This window comes from Ranitomeya variabilis, chromosome 5 (genome assembly GCF_051348905.1).
Source record: "Ranitomeya variabilis isolate aRanVar5 chromosome 5, aRanVar5.hap1, whole genome shotgun sequence".
Lineage (NCBI taxonomy): Eukaryota > Metazoa > Chordata > Amphibia > Anura > Dendrobatidae > Ranitomeya > Ranitomeya variabilis.
The window spans coordinates 641,858,734-641,875,135 of record NC_135236.1 but is presented as its reverse complement, the minus strand read 5'-3'; the positions used below and the strand labels follow the sequence as shown (position 1 = coordinate 641,875,135).

The 16,402-nt window shown below is 44.8% G+C and overlaps 1 long non-coding RNA gene across 1 annotated transcript; it reads left to right on the top strand.

Moving 5' to 3' along the window:
- The first annotated feature begins 4,043 nt into the window (after positions 1–4,043).
- Positions 4,044–16,079, top strand: LOC143773984 (uncharacterized). Its single transcript, XR_013215445.1, has 3 exons — positions 4,044–4,117; positions 5,439–5,545; positions 15,711–16,079. It is a non-coding gene; the product is annotated as an uncharacterized LOC143773984 (long non-coding RNA).
- The last annotated feature ends 323 nt before the right edge of the window (positions 16,080–16,402 follow it).

The window sequence follows — 16,402 nt, the reverse complement described above, 5'->3', positions numbered from 1 at the left end:
CTTACAGAAAACGTTTGACCTCTGTCATTGCCAACAAAGGATATATTACAAAGTATTGAGATGAAATTTTGTTTCTGACCAAATACTTATTTTCCACCATAATATGCAAATAAAATGATAAAAAAACAGACAATGTGATTTTCTGGATTTTTTTTTCTCAGTTTGTCTCCCATAGTTGAGGTCTACCTATGATGTAAATTACAGAGGCCTCTCATCTTTTTAAGTGGTGGAACTTGCACTATTGCTGACTGACTAAATACTTTTTTGCCCCACTGTATGTACCAGGATAGGGGACAATATTATTTGGCCTCTTTAACTTAATACTTAGTTGCGCCATCTTTTGCTGTGATTACAGCTGCAAGTCGCTTGGGGAATGTCTCTATCAGTTTTGTACATCGAGAGACTGAAATTCTTGCCCATTCTTCCTTGGCAAACAGCTTGAGCTCAGTGAGGTTTGATGGAGATCGTTTGTGAACAGCAGTTTTCAGCTCTTTCCACAGATTCTCGATTGGATTGAGGTCTGGACTTTGACTTGGCCATTCTAACACCTGGATACATTTATTTGTGAACCATTCCATTGTAGATTTTGCTTTATGTTTGGGACCATTGTCTTGTTGGAAGACAAATCTCCGTCCCAGTCTCAGGTCTTTTGCAGACTCCAACAGGTTTTCTTCAAGAATGGTCCTGTATTTGGCTCCATCCATCTTCACATCAATTTTAACCATCTTCCCTGTCCCTGCTGAAGAAAAGCAGGCCCAAACCATGATGCTGCCACCACCATGTTTGACAGTGGGGATGGTGTGTTCAGGGTGATGAGCTGTATTGCCTTTACGCCAAACATATCATTTGCCATTGTTGCCAAAAAGTTCGATTTTGGTTTCCTCTGACCAGAGCACCTTCTTCCACATGTTTGGTGGCTTGTTGCAAACTTTAAACAACACTTTTTATGGATATCTTTGAGAAATGGCTTTCTTCTTGCCACTCTTCCATAAAGGCCAGATTTGTGCAGTTTACGACTGATTGTTGTCCTGTGGACAGACTGTCCCACCTCAGCTGTAGATCTCTGCAGTTCATCCAGAGTGATCATAGGCCTCTTGGCTGCATCTCTGATCAGTCTTCTCCTTGTTTGAGATGAAAGTTTAGAGGGACGGCCGGGTCTTGGTAGATTTGCAGTGGTATGATACTCCTTCCATTTCAATATGATCGCTTGCTCAGTGCTCCTTGGGATGTTTAAAGTTTTGGAAATCATTTTGTATCCAAATCCGGCTTTAAACTTCTCCACAACAGTATCACGGACCTGCCTGTTGTGTTCCTTGGTCTTCATGATGCTCTCTGTGCTTCAAACAGAACCCTGAGACTATCACAGAGCAGGTGCGTTTATACGGAGACTTGATTACACACAGGTGGTTTATATTTATCATCATTAGGCATTTGGGACAACATTGGATCATTCAGAGATCCACAATGAACTTCTGGAGTGAGTTTGCTGCACTGAAAGTAAAGGGGCCGACTAATATTGCACGCCCCACTTTTCAGTTTTTGAATTTCCACAAAAATTTAAAATAACCAATAAATTTCATTCAACTTCACAATTGTGTTCCACTTGTTGCTGATTCTTCACCAAAATTTACATTTGGTATCTTTATGTTTGAAGCATGATATGTGGGAAAAGGTTGAAAAGTTCCAGGGGGCCGAATACTTTCGCAAGGTACTGTATATGCAGGAAGGACCCCAGGGTGGGGGAAGATACTGTATATACCAGGATGCGGCACATATATGCCATAAAGTCGTTCAGGATGGGGGGATATATATACCAGGTTGGAGGACATATAAAGTGCCCACCAGGGCCATGGGGATACTCGGTACCGGGCTGGTTCTTAAAGGGATGTGTCACAGCAGCAGTGACCCGGTCCGTGGCCCTGTCTGTCCAATGAAAGTCAATTAAAGGGGAAATAAAGTTTATAAGAGATGAGTCGTGATGCCACCTGTGGTACTCTGCTAGGAATAGTCGACGCTGCTTAAAGAGACAGCTGGGGCTGATGGTGATGCAGCAGAGTTGTTACAGCTCTCCACAGGTAGCGCTTAGCCCCAGGGCATTTATATTGTTAAAGATGGTGATGATGGATATAGCGCAGGGTGAATGGCGCAGTAAATAACTCCGAGGACACAGCAGGGTGCCGTTTCCACATTTTTACTCACGGTTTGAAGTACAGGCCGGGGCACTAGTTACAGATGGCAATGGAGGTCTGGGAAGCCTGGAAGCAACTTAGGATTCACTAAGCCAGATGGGTTCTGAGGCCTCCTTACTGCACTGTCCTTTGAGGCCCTTGCTGCCTAAAGCTATGCTCAGTCCTCTGTTCCTTATTGTTCTGAAGTACTTGCCCGTAGGGCAGGCAACTTGAGCCAATTGCAGGTGCCACTCCTTTATGGCGGCTCCAGGCTCTGATCTGCTGCTCTGCCTTTGGGGGTCTGCTGGGCCAGGAGACCTGCAATCCCCTGTCCTCTGGATTTAGCTGCTGGGACTATTGTACCCGTCAGCCATAGACTCCGGCGTCCGGCTTCTAGCTCTGTACTCTGGGATGAGCTTGGTCACAGCTCCACTCTGGATCTGGGTTTAGAGCTCCCCCTTCTGGTCTGGAGACAGGAAAGTGTTGGATGTAAGTGTTATCTAGTTAGGGAAACCCTCCTTGCTTCCGGGCTTGTCATCACCCCCTGTGAGGGAGGCAATGCCACTGTGGCAACCGGACACCTGGGGTGCCACATATATACCAGAAAGGGGCCCAGGATCAGAAACATTAGACTTCACTCAGATGACAACTGAGTGCAGACCGATTTCTGTGAATGGACAAAATGGAGAAGATGTAGAGAATCTAAGGTCATTTGCTCCTGCTCTAAGGGTCAGACACACTAGACAAATGAACAGGTTTGAGTTTGCCATTTTGATTGCCCATGGCATAGTGTTTGGAGGAACAGGTGCACTAAAATTGGTGTACCCCTCAGCCAGACAGCTTGTTCGGAGAGAGGTAAACTGGTGTCTGCCCATTATTGGAGGACTAGGCATGACTAAAAAACATTGAGTAAAGAGTGTTGTGGTGTTGCATGATTTACGCTTTAGAGTGACAAGATGAAGGGCCTTAGTGTCATTGTCACCAGTGAGACTGGAGTTGGGGAATTCAGAAACTGTCCTGTTGCTCTTTGGTTTCTGTAGTATTTAAGACCTCTGTCCCATAAGAGAAAAGTAAAAGACTGCTAAAAAGTTACGTGTTGTACCTCCTTTTGGGCCGGCCCAAGTGGGAAATCTACAGTGAGAGCTGGTCCTGCTGACCTGAAGTTGTGCCCTATCTCAACATTGGCATTCCTCTTAGGCTTTCTTCACACCTCCGTGTTTTCAGTACATGTGGTATTCATTTTTTTTACGGATCCCAACCATACCCATTATGACCTATGGGGCTGCTCACATGTCCATGTTTTTACAGGGACCTGTGCAAACCACAAGGGGACAAGTCCATTTTTTTGGGGGCAGCACGAATGACAGGGGTCAATACAAGTCCATGGGTGTGTAAAAAAACATGCACAGCACACACATGGCATCTGTGTGCCATTCGTGTGCCATCCTTGTGTTGTCCATGTTTAATACTGCAAAGTATAGGGGAAACTTTGGCTATCAGTGGTGCTCAATGGTGGATCTGGTAGCTAAGTCATTCTGCAGCCATTCTGCTATGTATTATGATACGTAGAGGCATCACATTATCATTCAATTAACAAAGACCAGAGCGTAGACAAGGAGCAAACTCACTTGAGGGGCTGGGGATTTAACGGGTGAGTAAAAATTAGCTTTTTTAAAAAAAAATTTATATTTCCTGCTGCCAAATTAAAAGTAATTTGAAAATTAAACATTAAAAATGACACATCTCAGTATGTGAAAAAAAAACAAATTGTGTAGATCACTTTATAAACCACAAATATATCTATGAAATCAATTAAACAAAACCACTAGCACATGCTTCTACACTTCCTCCCACTGATGATCATGTCGTGATATAGCTCATCTATTTAAGAAGACCCACACTGCATCGGTGACTACAAGACTGAGAGCGGAGACTGAAGCCCACGTCAGGTAATATATCAGCTGAGGGGGTATAGATCGTATGGAACTGTTTGAAGAGAATTAAAAAGTTTTAAACCATAATGCATGAATAGTATAGAATAATTTGACCTACATGTTGACCACGGATGGTTGGAGTTGTAGATACACCACTGTAGAGCCAGTTATTGAGGACCACTAATATACTGCATGTTGCACAATTACTTAGACCAGCAGTGGCCAACCGGCAACATTATGGGCGTCTTAAATGAACATCATAGTTATTATCCTGTTTTCCACTTTGTTGTCAAGAACTGCCTTCACAATGGCGGTCACTATCCTTAGATGGTGATAAAGTGGATGGAACATGACTATTGTTCTCAGGATTGATGGTTTCCTATTGACTAAACTCATTAATATTGGCAGGATTGGTCGACATCCTAATATGCATGATGGGCCTCCATACTTTCCCCAACAGACGATGTAAGAGGGGAGAACGATTTGGAATTCAGTGGTGAATGCTTTTGTTTGGGAGATAAGCAGTCTGGCTGTGACTCTCTCGTAGAGAATACAAGAGATGAGTGCTTCTGTGTATGGAGGAGCTGGGAGAGAAAGCTGTTGGCCAAAAGTCATTTTGCCAACAGTTATCTAATGTATACTGGTGTAATAGGACCTAATCAGATACTATTAAAGAGAATCTGTCAGCAGGTTTTTGCTATGTAATCTGAGAGTAGCATAATGTAGGAGCACAGACGTGATTCCAGAGATGCGTCACTTACCAGGCTGCCTGTTGTTGTTTCTATTAAACCAGAGTTTTATCACCAGTGTATTATCATTAAAGGACTAGTTGTCTCGTGCCATGTAGTCCTCCTGTTTTTTGTAATCCCCGCCCCCACCACTGATTAGAAGCTATTTGTCATTATACAGTGTACACAGAAAGTTGCCAATCACTGGTGCAGGTGGGGTTATACAGAGCTCAGCATTCAGAGCACTGCTAGATCTGCAGCAGATAAAACTGTGATTTTATTAAAACTAGTGCTACCATATCCCGTGTGTAATGCCAATAGATTTTATCAAAACTGCTCCAAGCAGCTCAGTCAGTGATACAGTAATGAAATCAGGATCTCTTCCCCTACATAATGATGCTATCAGATAACATATGTATATTTGCGGGCCATATAGTTTACGTGGGGCGGTGTATCTTTGCACTAAAATCTCTAGAGGATAATTCAGTCCTATATACTATATATGGCACATGCAGTAGATCATTAATCTATACTGGAGTTTTGCAATATAGCTGTCAAATGAGTTGTTGTCTTAAGTATTATATAATGAATAGTGATTACCTTTATAGGATAAAACCTAGATTTGGTTGGGAGGACGAATAACCTAGCTCATTGTCCAATAGCCTCAAGGAAGTCAAAGTCGGCAATCAACGATACTGATTAAAAGAAGATCTTGGTGAGCGTCATCATATTATTATCTCATTACAAGATATACTATATATATATATATACTAGACTGTGGCCCGATTCTAAAGCATCGGGTATTCTAGAATATGCATGTCCACGTAGTATATTGCCCAGTCACGTAGTATATTGCCGAGCCACGTAGTATATTGCACAGCCCATGTAGTATATTACCCAGTCACGTAGTATATTGCACAGCCCTCACAGTATATTGCCCAGCCACGTAGCATATTGCACTGCCCACGTAGTATATTGCCCAGCCACGTAGTATATTGCCCAGCCACGTAGTATATTGCCCAACCACGTAGTATATTGACCAGCCACGTAGTATATTGCCCAGCCACGTAGTATATTGCCCAGCCAAGCAGTATATTGCCCAACCACGTAGTATATTGCCCAGCCACATAGTATATTGCCCAGCCACGTAGTATATTGCCCAGCGATGTAGTATATTGCCCAGCCACGTAGTATACAGCACAGAGCCACGTAGTATATTGCCCAGCCACATAGTATATTGCCCAGCCACATAGTATATTGCCTAGTCATGTAGTATACAGCACAGAGCCACGTAGTATATTGCCCAGCCACATAGTATATTACCCAGCCACATAGTATATTGCCCAGCCATGTAGTATACAGCACAGAGCCACGTAGTATACTGCCCAGTCACGTAGTATATTGCCCAGCCACGCAGTATATTACCCAACCACATAGTATACAGCACAGAGCCACGTAGTATATTGCCCAGCCACGTAGTATATTGCCCAGCCACATAGTATATTGCCCAGTCACGTAGTATACAACACAGAGCCACGTAGTATATTGCCCAGTCACGTAGTATATTGCCCAACCACATAGTATACAGCACAGAGCCACGTAGTATATTGCCCAGCCACGTAGTATATTGCCCAGCCACATAGTATATTGCCCAGTCACGTAGTATACAGCACAGAGCCACGTAGTATATTGCCCAGCCACGCAGTATATTGCCGAACCACATAGTATACAGCACAGAGCCACGTAGTATATTGCCCAGCCACGCAGTATATTGCCCAGCCACATAGTATACAGCACAGAGCCACGTAGTATATTGCCCAGCCACGTAGTATATTGCCCAGCCACGTAGTATATTGCCCAGCCACATAGTATATTGCCCAGTCACGTAGTATATTGCCCAGTCACGTAGTATACAGCACAGAGCCACGTAGTATATTGCCCAGTCACGTAGTATATTGGACAGTCACGTAGTATGCACCGTATCCCTGTTAAAAAATAGAATTAAAATAAAAAATAGCTACATACTCACCCTCCGTTGGCTCCCGGATCGAAGCGGTTACCGATGGTCCTCATGCGCTCCAGTCTGAAGAGTGCATTGCGGTCTCGCGAGATGATGACGTGCGGTCTCGCGAGACCGCTACGTCATCATCTCGCGAGACCGCAATCCATGGAGCGGTCACCGGGGCATCGCGAGGAGAGTCGGTAACCACTTCAATCCGGGAGCATCGGTAACCGCTTCGATCCGGGGGCCAACGGACGGTGAGTATGTAACTATTTTTTATTTCTTTTATTATTTTTAACATTAAATCTTTTTACTTTTCATGCTGTATAAGCAGCATGAATAGTAAACGTTGGTCACACAGGGTTAATAGCAGCATTATCCGAGTGCGTTACACCGCGGTCAACGCTGCCATTAACCCTGTGTGAGCGGTGACTGGAGGGGAGTATGCAGGCGCCGGGCACTGACTGCGGGGAGTAAGGAGCGGCCATTTTCTTCCGGACTGTGGCCGTCGCTGATTGGTCGTGGCTGTTTTGCCGCGACCAATCAGTGACTTGGATTTCCATGACAGACAGAGGCCGCGACCAATGAATATCCATGACAGACAGACAGAAGGACAGACAGACGGAAGTGACCCTTAGACAATTATATAGTAGATATATAGATATATACGGTTGCACAACCATTTCTGGTCCAATGATCAGGAGTTATCATATTCAAGAGGGCCACTTCACCACATAACTTTCTCTTTAATGGAGTGCTACAAAGGGGACAAGAGGCTTTCATTTAGGGCTTGTTCACACAACCGTGTAACATGGTCGAGTGCTATCCAATGTTTATGTCTGTGGGTGCATGTGAAACACATTGGACTGCATTTGGATGTCATCCGAGTGCAACCCGATTAGTGCTGACACAATGGAATAGAGAAAATGGACAAATGAAGTTCTCCGTACCTTAGACCCGTATGAGAAAGAGAGGGGCAGCACAGGTGAAAAATGAAACAACCACTCGCAGATCTACCATTCATGGATGGGGTAGTTGTCTAGAAATATAAATGCACAAAGATAAGGCTTCTATATGGCACTTGTCACACTGATAAGTGTAGGGACAGTGTCTGGTTTTAATTACTTTCCCAATATGAGCTTTTGGGCTCATTCCCACTTGCAATGAAATCGGACGAATGCATTCAGATGAAAAATTGGATTGCTTTCAGATGAAAGTTATTTTATTATTGTGTGTTCATCTGTGATTTTTTTTTCAGTTCGGATCACATCATGATCAAACTGGAAAAAAATCACAGCAAGCTGTGATGTATTGTGCAATGTCTTCTGATTAGTGTTGAGCATTCCGATACTGCAAATATCGGGTATCGGCCGATATTCGCAGTATCAGAATTCCAATACCGAGTTCCGATACTTTCAGTATATCGGATACCGGAATCGGAAGTTTCCATAATGCAAAGAGCCAGTTTCATTTAATTCAGCCAATGAGGAATCCTTAGAAGTGTGGGCACATCCTGTTCTGCATGTTAGGCATCTAACTACTGGCATGGCTGTGATTGGCTGCTGAAATGATGTCATGATGCCCTATAAAAGTCGCCTCCGCCATTTTGGCTTCACTCTGCTGTGAATTCAGTTAGGGACAGGACGCTGTTGTTCTGACTGAGGGATAGTTTGAGATAGCGATTTGCTTCATTGTGCTTTACCCAGGCTAATATAGCAACCGCTGTGTGAGAACCTTTTTTTTGCCTTGCAGCGCTGTTCAAAGCTGTCTGCAAGGCGTCTGTGTGAGTGCAGCTCACTCTGTAGTCTGGTCTGCAGCCACCTCTGGTTGTAGTCAGCTCAGGGTGCGTCACTGCCTCATACTATTCCATTGTCCTTTTTTCAATTAGTGCAGCCTGCTGCACATTTTTTCAAATTTATCCTATTAGTGGCTTTCCATCCGTATCCTGCTAGATTGTGGAAAAACACTATATAGGATTACATAGAGGAGCATTTTTTTGCCTTGCAGCGCCGTTCACGGCTGTCTGCACGGTCTCTGTGTGAGTGCAGCTCACTCTGTAGTCTGTTCTGCGGAAAAAAACAAAAAGTTTATAAAGTTCACCAAACACTCCACTTTACAGTTGTATAGGCCACATTAGCTCATATTAAAGTCTAGTCCACACTTGATAAAATTAGTGTTTCTTATACCTGTTAGCAGCTGTTCAGGAATAAGCACACTAAGCCCTTAGTACTTTTCTGCCTATCTTTATCAGTCTACAAAGATGAAGAAGGCAGGGAGTAAGGCACGTGGGCGTGGGCGTGGGCATGGGCATGGGCACGGAGCAGGGAGAGGACGTGGGGATTCTGTGCCTGCGGTGACTCATCATCCCCCAGTTTTAGCAGGGAACAGTCCTTCATGCGCAGCTTTGTAGGAGCTCGCCGTACCCCACTGCTGCGAGACGAACAAATTGAAGACATTGTCGGATGGATGGCAGTTAAAGCATCAACTTCAATTAGTGCCACATCCTCTCAGACACAGAGCACTGAAGAGTACCCATCTGTCTCTTCACCACCTGCCAAATTGCCCAGGCAGTCAGAGAGCCAAGGACAGGAGCCATCTCTACTTCTGTTCTCTGAATCTCTTGGCTTGTAAAGAGGGGGCCAGCCAAGCAGCATTCGAGAAATGGAAGAAGAGCCAGTATGCAGTGATGCCCAACTGCTTTGTCTCTCTGAATCTGAAGAGGCGGGTGGGCCAGTGCCTCCAGTCAGCACACCTCAGTACGCATCTGATGATGATGAGACTCAGGTGCCACTTTCTGGTGCATACTGTGCTGCCGAGACTACCCAGGAGAAGCAGTTGGTGGAAGAGGGTAGTGTAGATGATGAGGTCCTTGACCCATCATGGCGTGAGGTACAGGAAGGTGGTTGGAGCAGCTCTGAGGAAGAGATTCCCCAAACGGCCCAAAGAGGGAGAGGGAGAGGGAAGACTGCATTGCCTGTAGCCTCCACTTCGGCACCCATTAGGAGCATGCCTCTTCCAAAAGCCAAAACGGGCGCTCCCGGAAGTGCTGTCTGCACAATCAACACTTGATGCCGTGTTATTGGGGTTCAATAACGTCAGCTGATCCCCAGTTGTGTATCCGACAATACCTCCAGTGTGCTCCTCCTGCATTGCCTGGGCTCTAACACCGCCAGTTGCTGTCCGGAATTGCTGTCTGCACAGTCAACAGTTGCTCCTCTTTTATTGGGGTTCAGTAACGCCAGCTGCTCCCCTGCTGTGTATCCGGCAATACCTCCAGTCTGCTCCTCCTGTATTCCCTGGGCTTCAACACTGCCAGTTGCTGCCCGGAAGTGCTGTCTGCACAGTCAACAGTTGCTCCTCTTTTATTGGGGTTCAGTAACGCCAGCTGCTCCCCTGCTGAGTGTGCGGCAATACCTCCAGTCTGCTCCTCCTGCATTCCCTGGGCTCCAACATCGCCAGTTGCTGCCAGGAAGTGCTGTCTGCACAGTCAACAGTTGCTCCTTTGTTATTGGGGTTCAGTAACGCCAGCTGATCCCCTGCTGTGTATCTGGCAATACCTTCAGTCTGCTCCTCCTGCATTCCCTTGGCTCCAACACTGCCAGTTGCTGCCCGGAAGTGCTGTCTACACAGTCAACAGATGCTCCTGTTATTGGGGTTCAGTAACACCAGCTGATCCCCTACTGTGTGTGCGGCAAGTTCTCCACTCAGTTTCTTGCATTGACCCTGGGCTCCAACACCGCCAGTTGCTGCCCGGAAGTGCTGTCTGCACAGTCAACACTTGCTGCCGTGTTATTGGGGTTCAGTAACGTCAGCTGATCCCCAGCTGTGTATCCGGCAATTTCTTTCTCCTGCTTCCTCCACACTCACACTACTACAGAAATTAAAGGGAACCTGTCCCCCCCAGGCATTTGTAACTAAAAGAGCCACCTTGTGCAGCACTAATGCTGCATTTGGACAAGGTGGCTCTTTTAGTTATTCTCCTTGCACACGCTGAACTAAACAGTTATAAAATGTGTCCCCTCATACCGTAAAACCGTCCCGGAGGCAGGACTTTCATTCTTAATGAGACGCAGCACAGCCGTCATTCATACCCCCTTGGCGCCGTGCGCCGCCTCCTCAGCATTGTTTGAATCTGTCCCGGATCCTGCTCTGTTATGTTATCCCTTGGCCTTTCGCAGTTAGCGCTGCCCGTCTTCAGACATCATTTGTTGTCAGGCTGGCTGCGCCTGTGCGGCCGCCCTGCCCGGAATACCAGCCCCGCAGTGTCTTCAGATTTATTCACACTGCGGGGCTGGGATTCCTGGGCATGCGCAGTGCATATCTTGGCCTCTCACTCATCTCCTTCCGCCTTCTTCAGACTGTGTGGCGTCATCAGGCTGTGCAGGCTCCGGGACAGATTCAAACAATGCTGAGGAGGCGGCGCACGGCGCCAAGGGGGTATGAATGACGACTGTGCTGCGTCTCATTAAGAAGGAAAGTCCTGCCTCTGGGATGGTTTAACGGTATGAGGGGACACATTTTATAAGTGTTTCAGCATGTGCAAGGAGCATAATTAAAAGAGCCACCTTTTCCTTGTGCAGCATTAGTGCTGCACAAGTTGGCTCTTTTAGTTGCAAACGCCTGTTGGGGGGGTTAAAGATTCCCTTTCAACTTCCTCCAATTAGGCCTCAGCCTACACTCTGTTTCTCATGTAATCCCTGGGCTCCAACACCACCAGTTGCTGCTCAGAAGTGTCTTTGGCATGGGTACTCCCTCCTGCCCAGCCAGGTTCCAGGACGTCAGCTGTTTCCGGGTAGTGTCAATACATTGTCCTGTCGTGTTGCGGTCGGGTTAGCCGACTCTATGGTGCCTGCAGTTTAGGTGCTTCCTATGTGGGCTGCGGGAACTGGCAATAAAGGCTGGTTCCGTAGTGCCAATAGGACTAGCTCCCCCTGTAGGACTGTGGGTTTTTGGCAACTACGGCTGGCTCGCGGCCTAGCAATTTTTTTTTCCTGTGGACCTTCTGCTGCCTATCTGAGTTCCAGCACCATTACCTGGTTCTTAGGAAGACAAGCTTGAATAGGTCCCCCTGTTTCCAGTACCATCAGCTGGTTCTGGGCAGAGCCTTTGGCTTAGGTGCCTCGTTCTGGGTATCCGAGTTCCACCAATGTCTGGTGGTCCTTGGTAGTGCTTTCTGGCACGGGTACCTCCTGCTTAGTAACCAGGTTCCAGTATCGTCAGCTGGTCCTCAGTAGTTCCATTGGCGCTTGTACCTTCTGCTACATTTCCAAATTCAAGACCCTAAAGACGATGACCCTGAAGACCACCCCGTAGACGACAACAACACCGGAGATGATGACCCCTGAGACGACGACCCTGGAGATGACGACTCTGAAGACCACCCCGAAAAAGACAACGACCCCAGAAACGACGACCCTGAAGACCGAGAAGCAAAAGAACAAGAAGCTGCAGAACAAAAAGAAGAAGAACATTAAGCATAAGACTAAAAATCAGAGCAAAAGATATTATCTAAATTGTAAGCAGAGGAAGACTAAGCAGTGTATGGGGGTGAGTCCGTTCCTCCTCATGGTGCCCCTGGAAAAAACCTGCTGCTGCAGGCCAAACAGAACGCGGACAAATCCTGTTGTAAATCTTTTGGGACAGGCAGAACGGAAGGTGTAATCTTCAAACTTTTATAGATAACAACTACAGGAAGGCGTGTCACAAACAAGAATATGATGAAGAAGAAGAATATGAAGAAGTTGAAGTAGAATATGAAGAAGAATAATAGTTGAATAAAAAGAATATGAAGAATGTACAAAAAAGAATAAGAAGAAGGTGAAGAAGATGAATAAGGTGAAGGAGAAGTTGATGAAAAAGATGCTGCTGCTGAGGATGATGAAGAAGAAAATGTGGGAGAAGTAAAAAAGAAGGTGAAGAGCATGGAAGTAGTGAAACATAAAAATCTGACAAAATATAAAAAATCTTAACATAGTCAATATCTTTCTAACTCCGAACGTCTTAAAAAAATTAATTCCTGCTATTCCATTTGATTGACCTAAACCTCTATGCCTTTAATGTCTCCGCCACCTCCCACAATACATCCTAAATTATTCTTAGTTGTTTTCCTTCATGTAAAATTAACCTACAAGGAAAGAAAGGGTTTATTTTAATTCCGATATTTTGGTCCCATTGACTTGCATTGGTATCGGGTTTCGGTATCGGCGATATCCGATATTTTTTGAATATCGGCCGATCCAATCCAATACCGATACTTCTGGATATCGGAAGGTATCGCTCAACACTACTCCTGAGTACACCAATACCCACACGTGGTCAAAAACTATGCTTGAGGCATAGTACAAAACTCAGAAAAGAAGAAATGCCATATTGGAGTTCAGATTTTGCTGGACTGGTTTGATGCATGTCACATTGGTAGTCCCCTGAAGCACCAGAACTGCAGAACCCCCATTAGTGACCCCTTTTTACAAACTATACCCCCCAATGAATTCACCTACGAGTGCACTGATCAAATTGACACCACAGGTGTGTCACAGAATTTTATACCATTGGGCAGTGAAGAAAAAATAAATACATTTTTACCACACAAATTTTTTTTTAGCTCCAGATTTTACATTTTCACACTGGGAAATGGGTAAAAATGGCATCAAAATGTGTCCCACAATTTCTGCTGATTTTATAAATACCTTATATGTGGCTGTACAGTACTGCTTAGCCACACGGCAACACTGGGGAGGGACAGAGCTCCAAGTGACCCTATTTTGGAAATTATGCCCCTTTGGGAATTTATCTACAGTGGTAGTGATGATTTTGACTCTATGGCTAGGATCACACTTGCGAGTGCAATGCGAGAAACTCACGCAAGTCTCTCGCCTCAAAACCCAGCGCTGCCACCGAGTGCCGGGTATTGAGGCTAGAGACTCATGCGAGTCTCTCGCATTGCACTTGCAAGTGTGATCCCGGCCTATGGGTGTTTTCCAGAAACAAGCAGCTGTGTAGCTGTCATTGTAGTGCCTGTACATTGTACTGCCCGTACGTTGTAGTCACTAGTACGTTGTGGGGCCCAGGTCATGCTTCTGGACACATGTACCTGTAAATTAGGCAGCCTGTCATCGCTACAGAAATGCAAACATGTGGACACTAGGCATACTTGGGCTACGATGGGAGGGGGCATTTGGATTTGGGAGTGCAAAATTTGCTGAATTTATTTAGGGAGCGAGGAGCTATAGCACTTTTCCAGAGCCTTTGTACTACCAGTATTGTGGAAGCCCCCTATATTTTGTTAACAGATGACGGACCTGAGTGGGAATTGCTTTTTTTGTAGATTGAGTTGAAGCTTTTATACAACGCTCTATGCTGAACAGTCACATCAGGGTTTACATATAAATATCCGAGTGAAATGGTTCAGATGAGACCCCGATCCATTTACTATACTGCAGCAGCAGAGTTACTCTTTACTCTGTCTGGCCTCTGTTAAGCGGTGTCCTTCTCTGTAGAGGTGCACAAAACTTTGGCGGGCAGTGTTCTTATGCATGCCTAAAAAGACGGACACTGCAGGATCATAGATGGCCAGACTGCATCCACAGCTTCCATCTGCCTCATTATAGGGAAACTTCCGCCGGGAGTTCTGTCTGAATTAAGAATTTCAGATATTCAGATTTACATGGAAGTCCCGCTGTAAGCGCTCAGCGCAGAGCGCAGGATAAATGTATCAACAGCAGGTGTAGAATTGTTTTTATTTATTTTTAACGCTGTTCTTCGTGCGGTATAAGTGATTAGGTGACTTTATTCTTCGGGTCTGTGCAGTTACAGCGATACCAGATTTACTGTATCTGAATGCTTTTAACCTGCAGATTGATGCCATATCTGAAAGCTAATATACAGTATGATGGTTCCCTTTAAGACAGAAACCAATCATCTTAGCTTTAATGCCACGTGCACACGTTCAGTATTTGGTCACTATTTTACCTCAGTATTTGTAAGTCAAAACCTGGAGTGGGTGATAAAGTCAGAAGTGGTGACATGTTCCAATCCTGGTTTTGGTTTACAAATACTGAGGTAAAAAACTGACCAAATATTCAACGTGTGAACGTGGCCAAACAGTTATAACTGTGTAAGGACACACACTACTGACAAGAGTAATTGTAAAGCCCACATAAAACTGAATATAGAACATTTTCCAAAGAGGAAAACCTTTTCTTCCAGTGGGACTTTTAGGATGGCCACTGACATCACATGACAGATCCCAATGACTCATTATGGCTTTAGTTGTCTTTCTTCTTTTAAGAACAACAATAAGGCTATGTGCACACGTTGGGGTGCAGAATTTTCCGCACAAAATCTGCATCTCCTGGCAGAAACCGCAGGTGCAGATTTGCCGTGGATTTGCCGCGGATTTTGTGCAGTTTTGATGCGGAATTGATGTGGATTTTGTGCGGATTTTCTGCGGTTTTTACCACTGCGGATTTCTATCATGGAGGGGTGCAGAAATGCTGCAGAGCCGCACAAAAGAAGTGACAGGCACTTCTTTTAAATCCGCAGCGTTTCCACACAGATTTTTCTGCACCGTCTGCACAGCTTTTTTTTTTCAATTGATTTACATTGTACTGTAAATCACAGTGCAGATCTGCAGCGTTTCTGCGTGGAAAAATCCGCTTCGGATAAACACTAAATCTGTATCGTGTGCACATAGACATACACAGAATTTTCATGAAAAACATTCTAAATGAACGCAAATGTGAACAGAGCTTTGGTCTATTGCTTTTTTTTTCATATTGAGTCTTAAATGTTCCCATAGTTTGTAAGCAGCAGCAAAATCCATTCCAGTTATGTGATTAATATAGTTTATATTTCATTTTTTCTATGATTTTCTCCACAGATCCAGGCACTATGTCTACCATACATTTCTTCCTAGTCATTTTTGGGATTCTCCTTCTGGAGTCGACTTCATGCCTAGATCCAAGCCAAGCTGAGCAAAATTTTGCTGAGTTTAAAAGAAAACATATTGTAAACGAGGAATTCACAAACTGTTCACATTATATGGCCACACATCGTATAAATAACCGTGGTCATTGCAAAGAAATCAACAGCTTTATCTTTGCTTCAGAGGATGAAGTCAGAAGAATATGTCAGAATAAAGAAAATAGCCTTCACTGGAGTACAACATGTTTTCCAGTGATCAACTGTACCCGGAGTTCAAATACACCTTGTAACTACGCTACGAACCCAAATATCATCTCAAATTTATATAAAACTAGCTGTACTACCCGGCTTCGCCCGGGTTAATGACTGCTGTTAGCAAAATAGAATGTGTTAACAAAAATTTATTCTGCACACAAAAACCACAAAACAAATAGATAGAAATGTAATTATTAAAAGGCAAAAACTAAGCTAATAGAAGAATTTCACAACATATATTAGCTTTGTCATACTGAGAATGTCTTTGTTGCCTATATTAACCAATCAGAGCTCAGGTTAATTAACTGTAGCAAAATAGAAGCTGAGCTGTGATTGGTTGCTATTGGCAGCCTGATAAATCCCCAGCCAACAGGAAGCCCTCCCCCCTGGCAG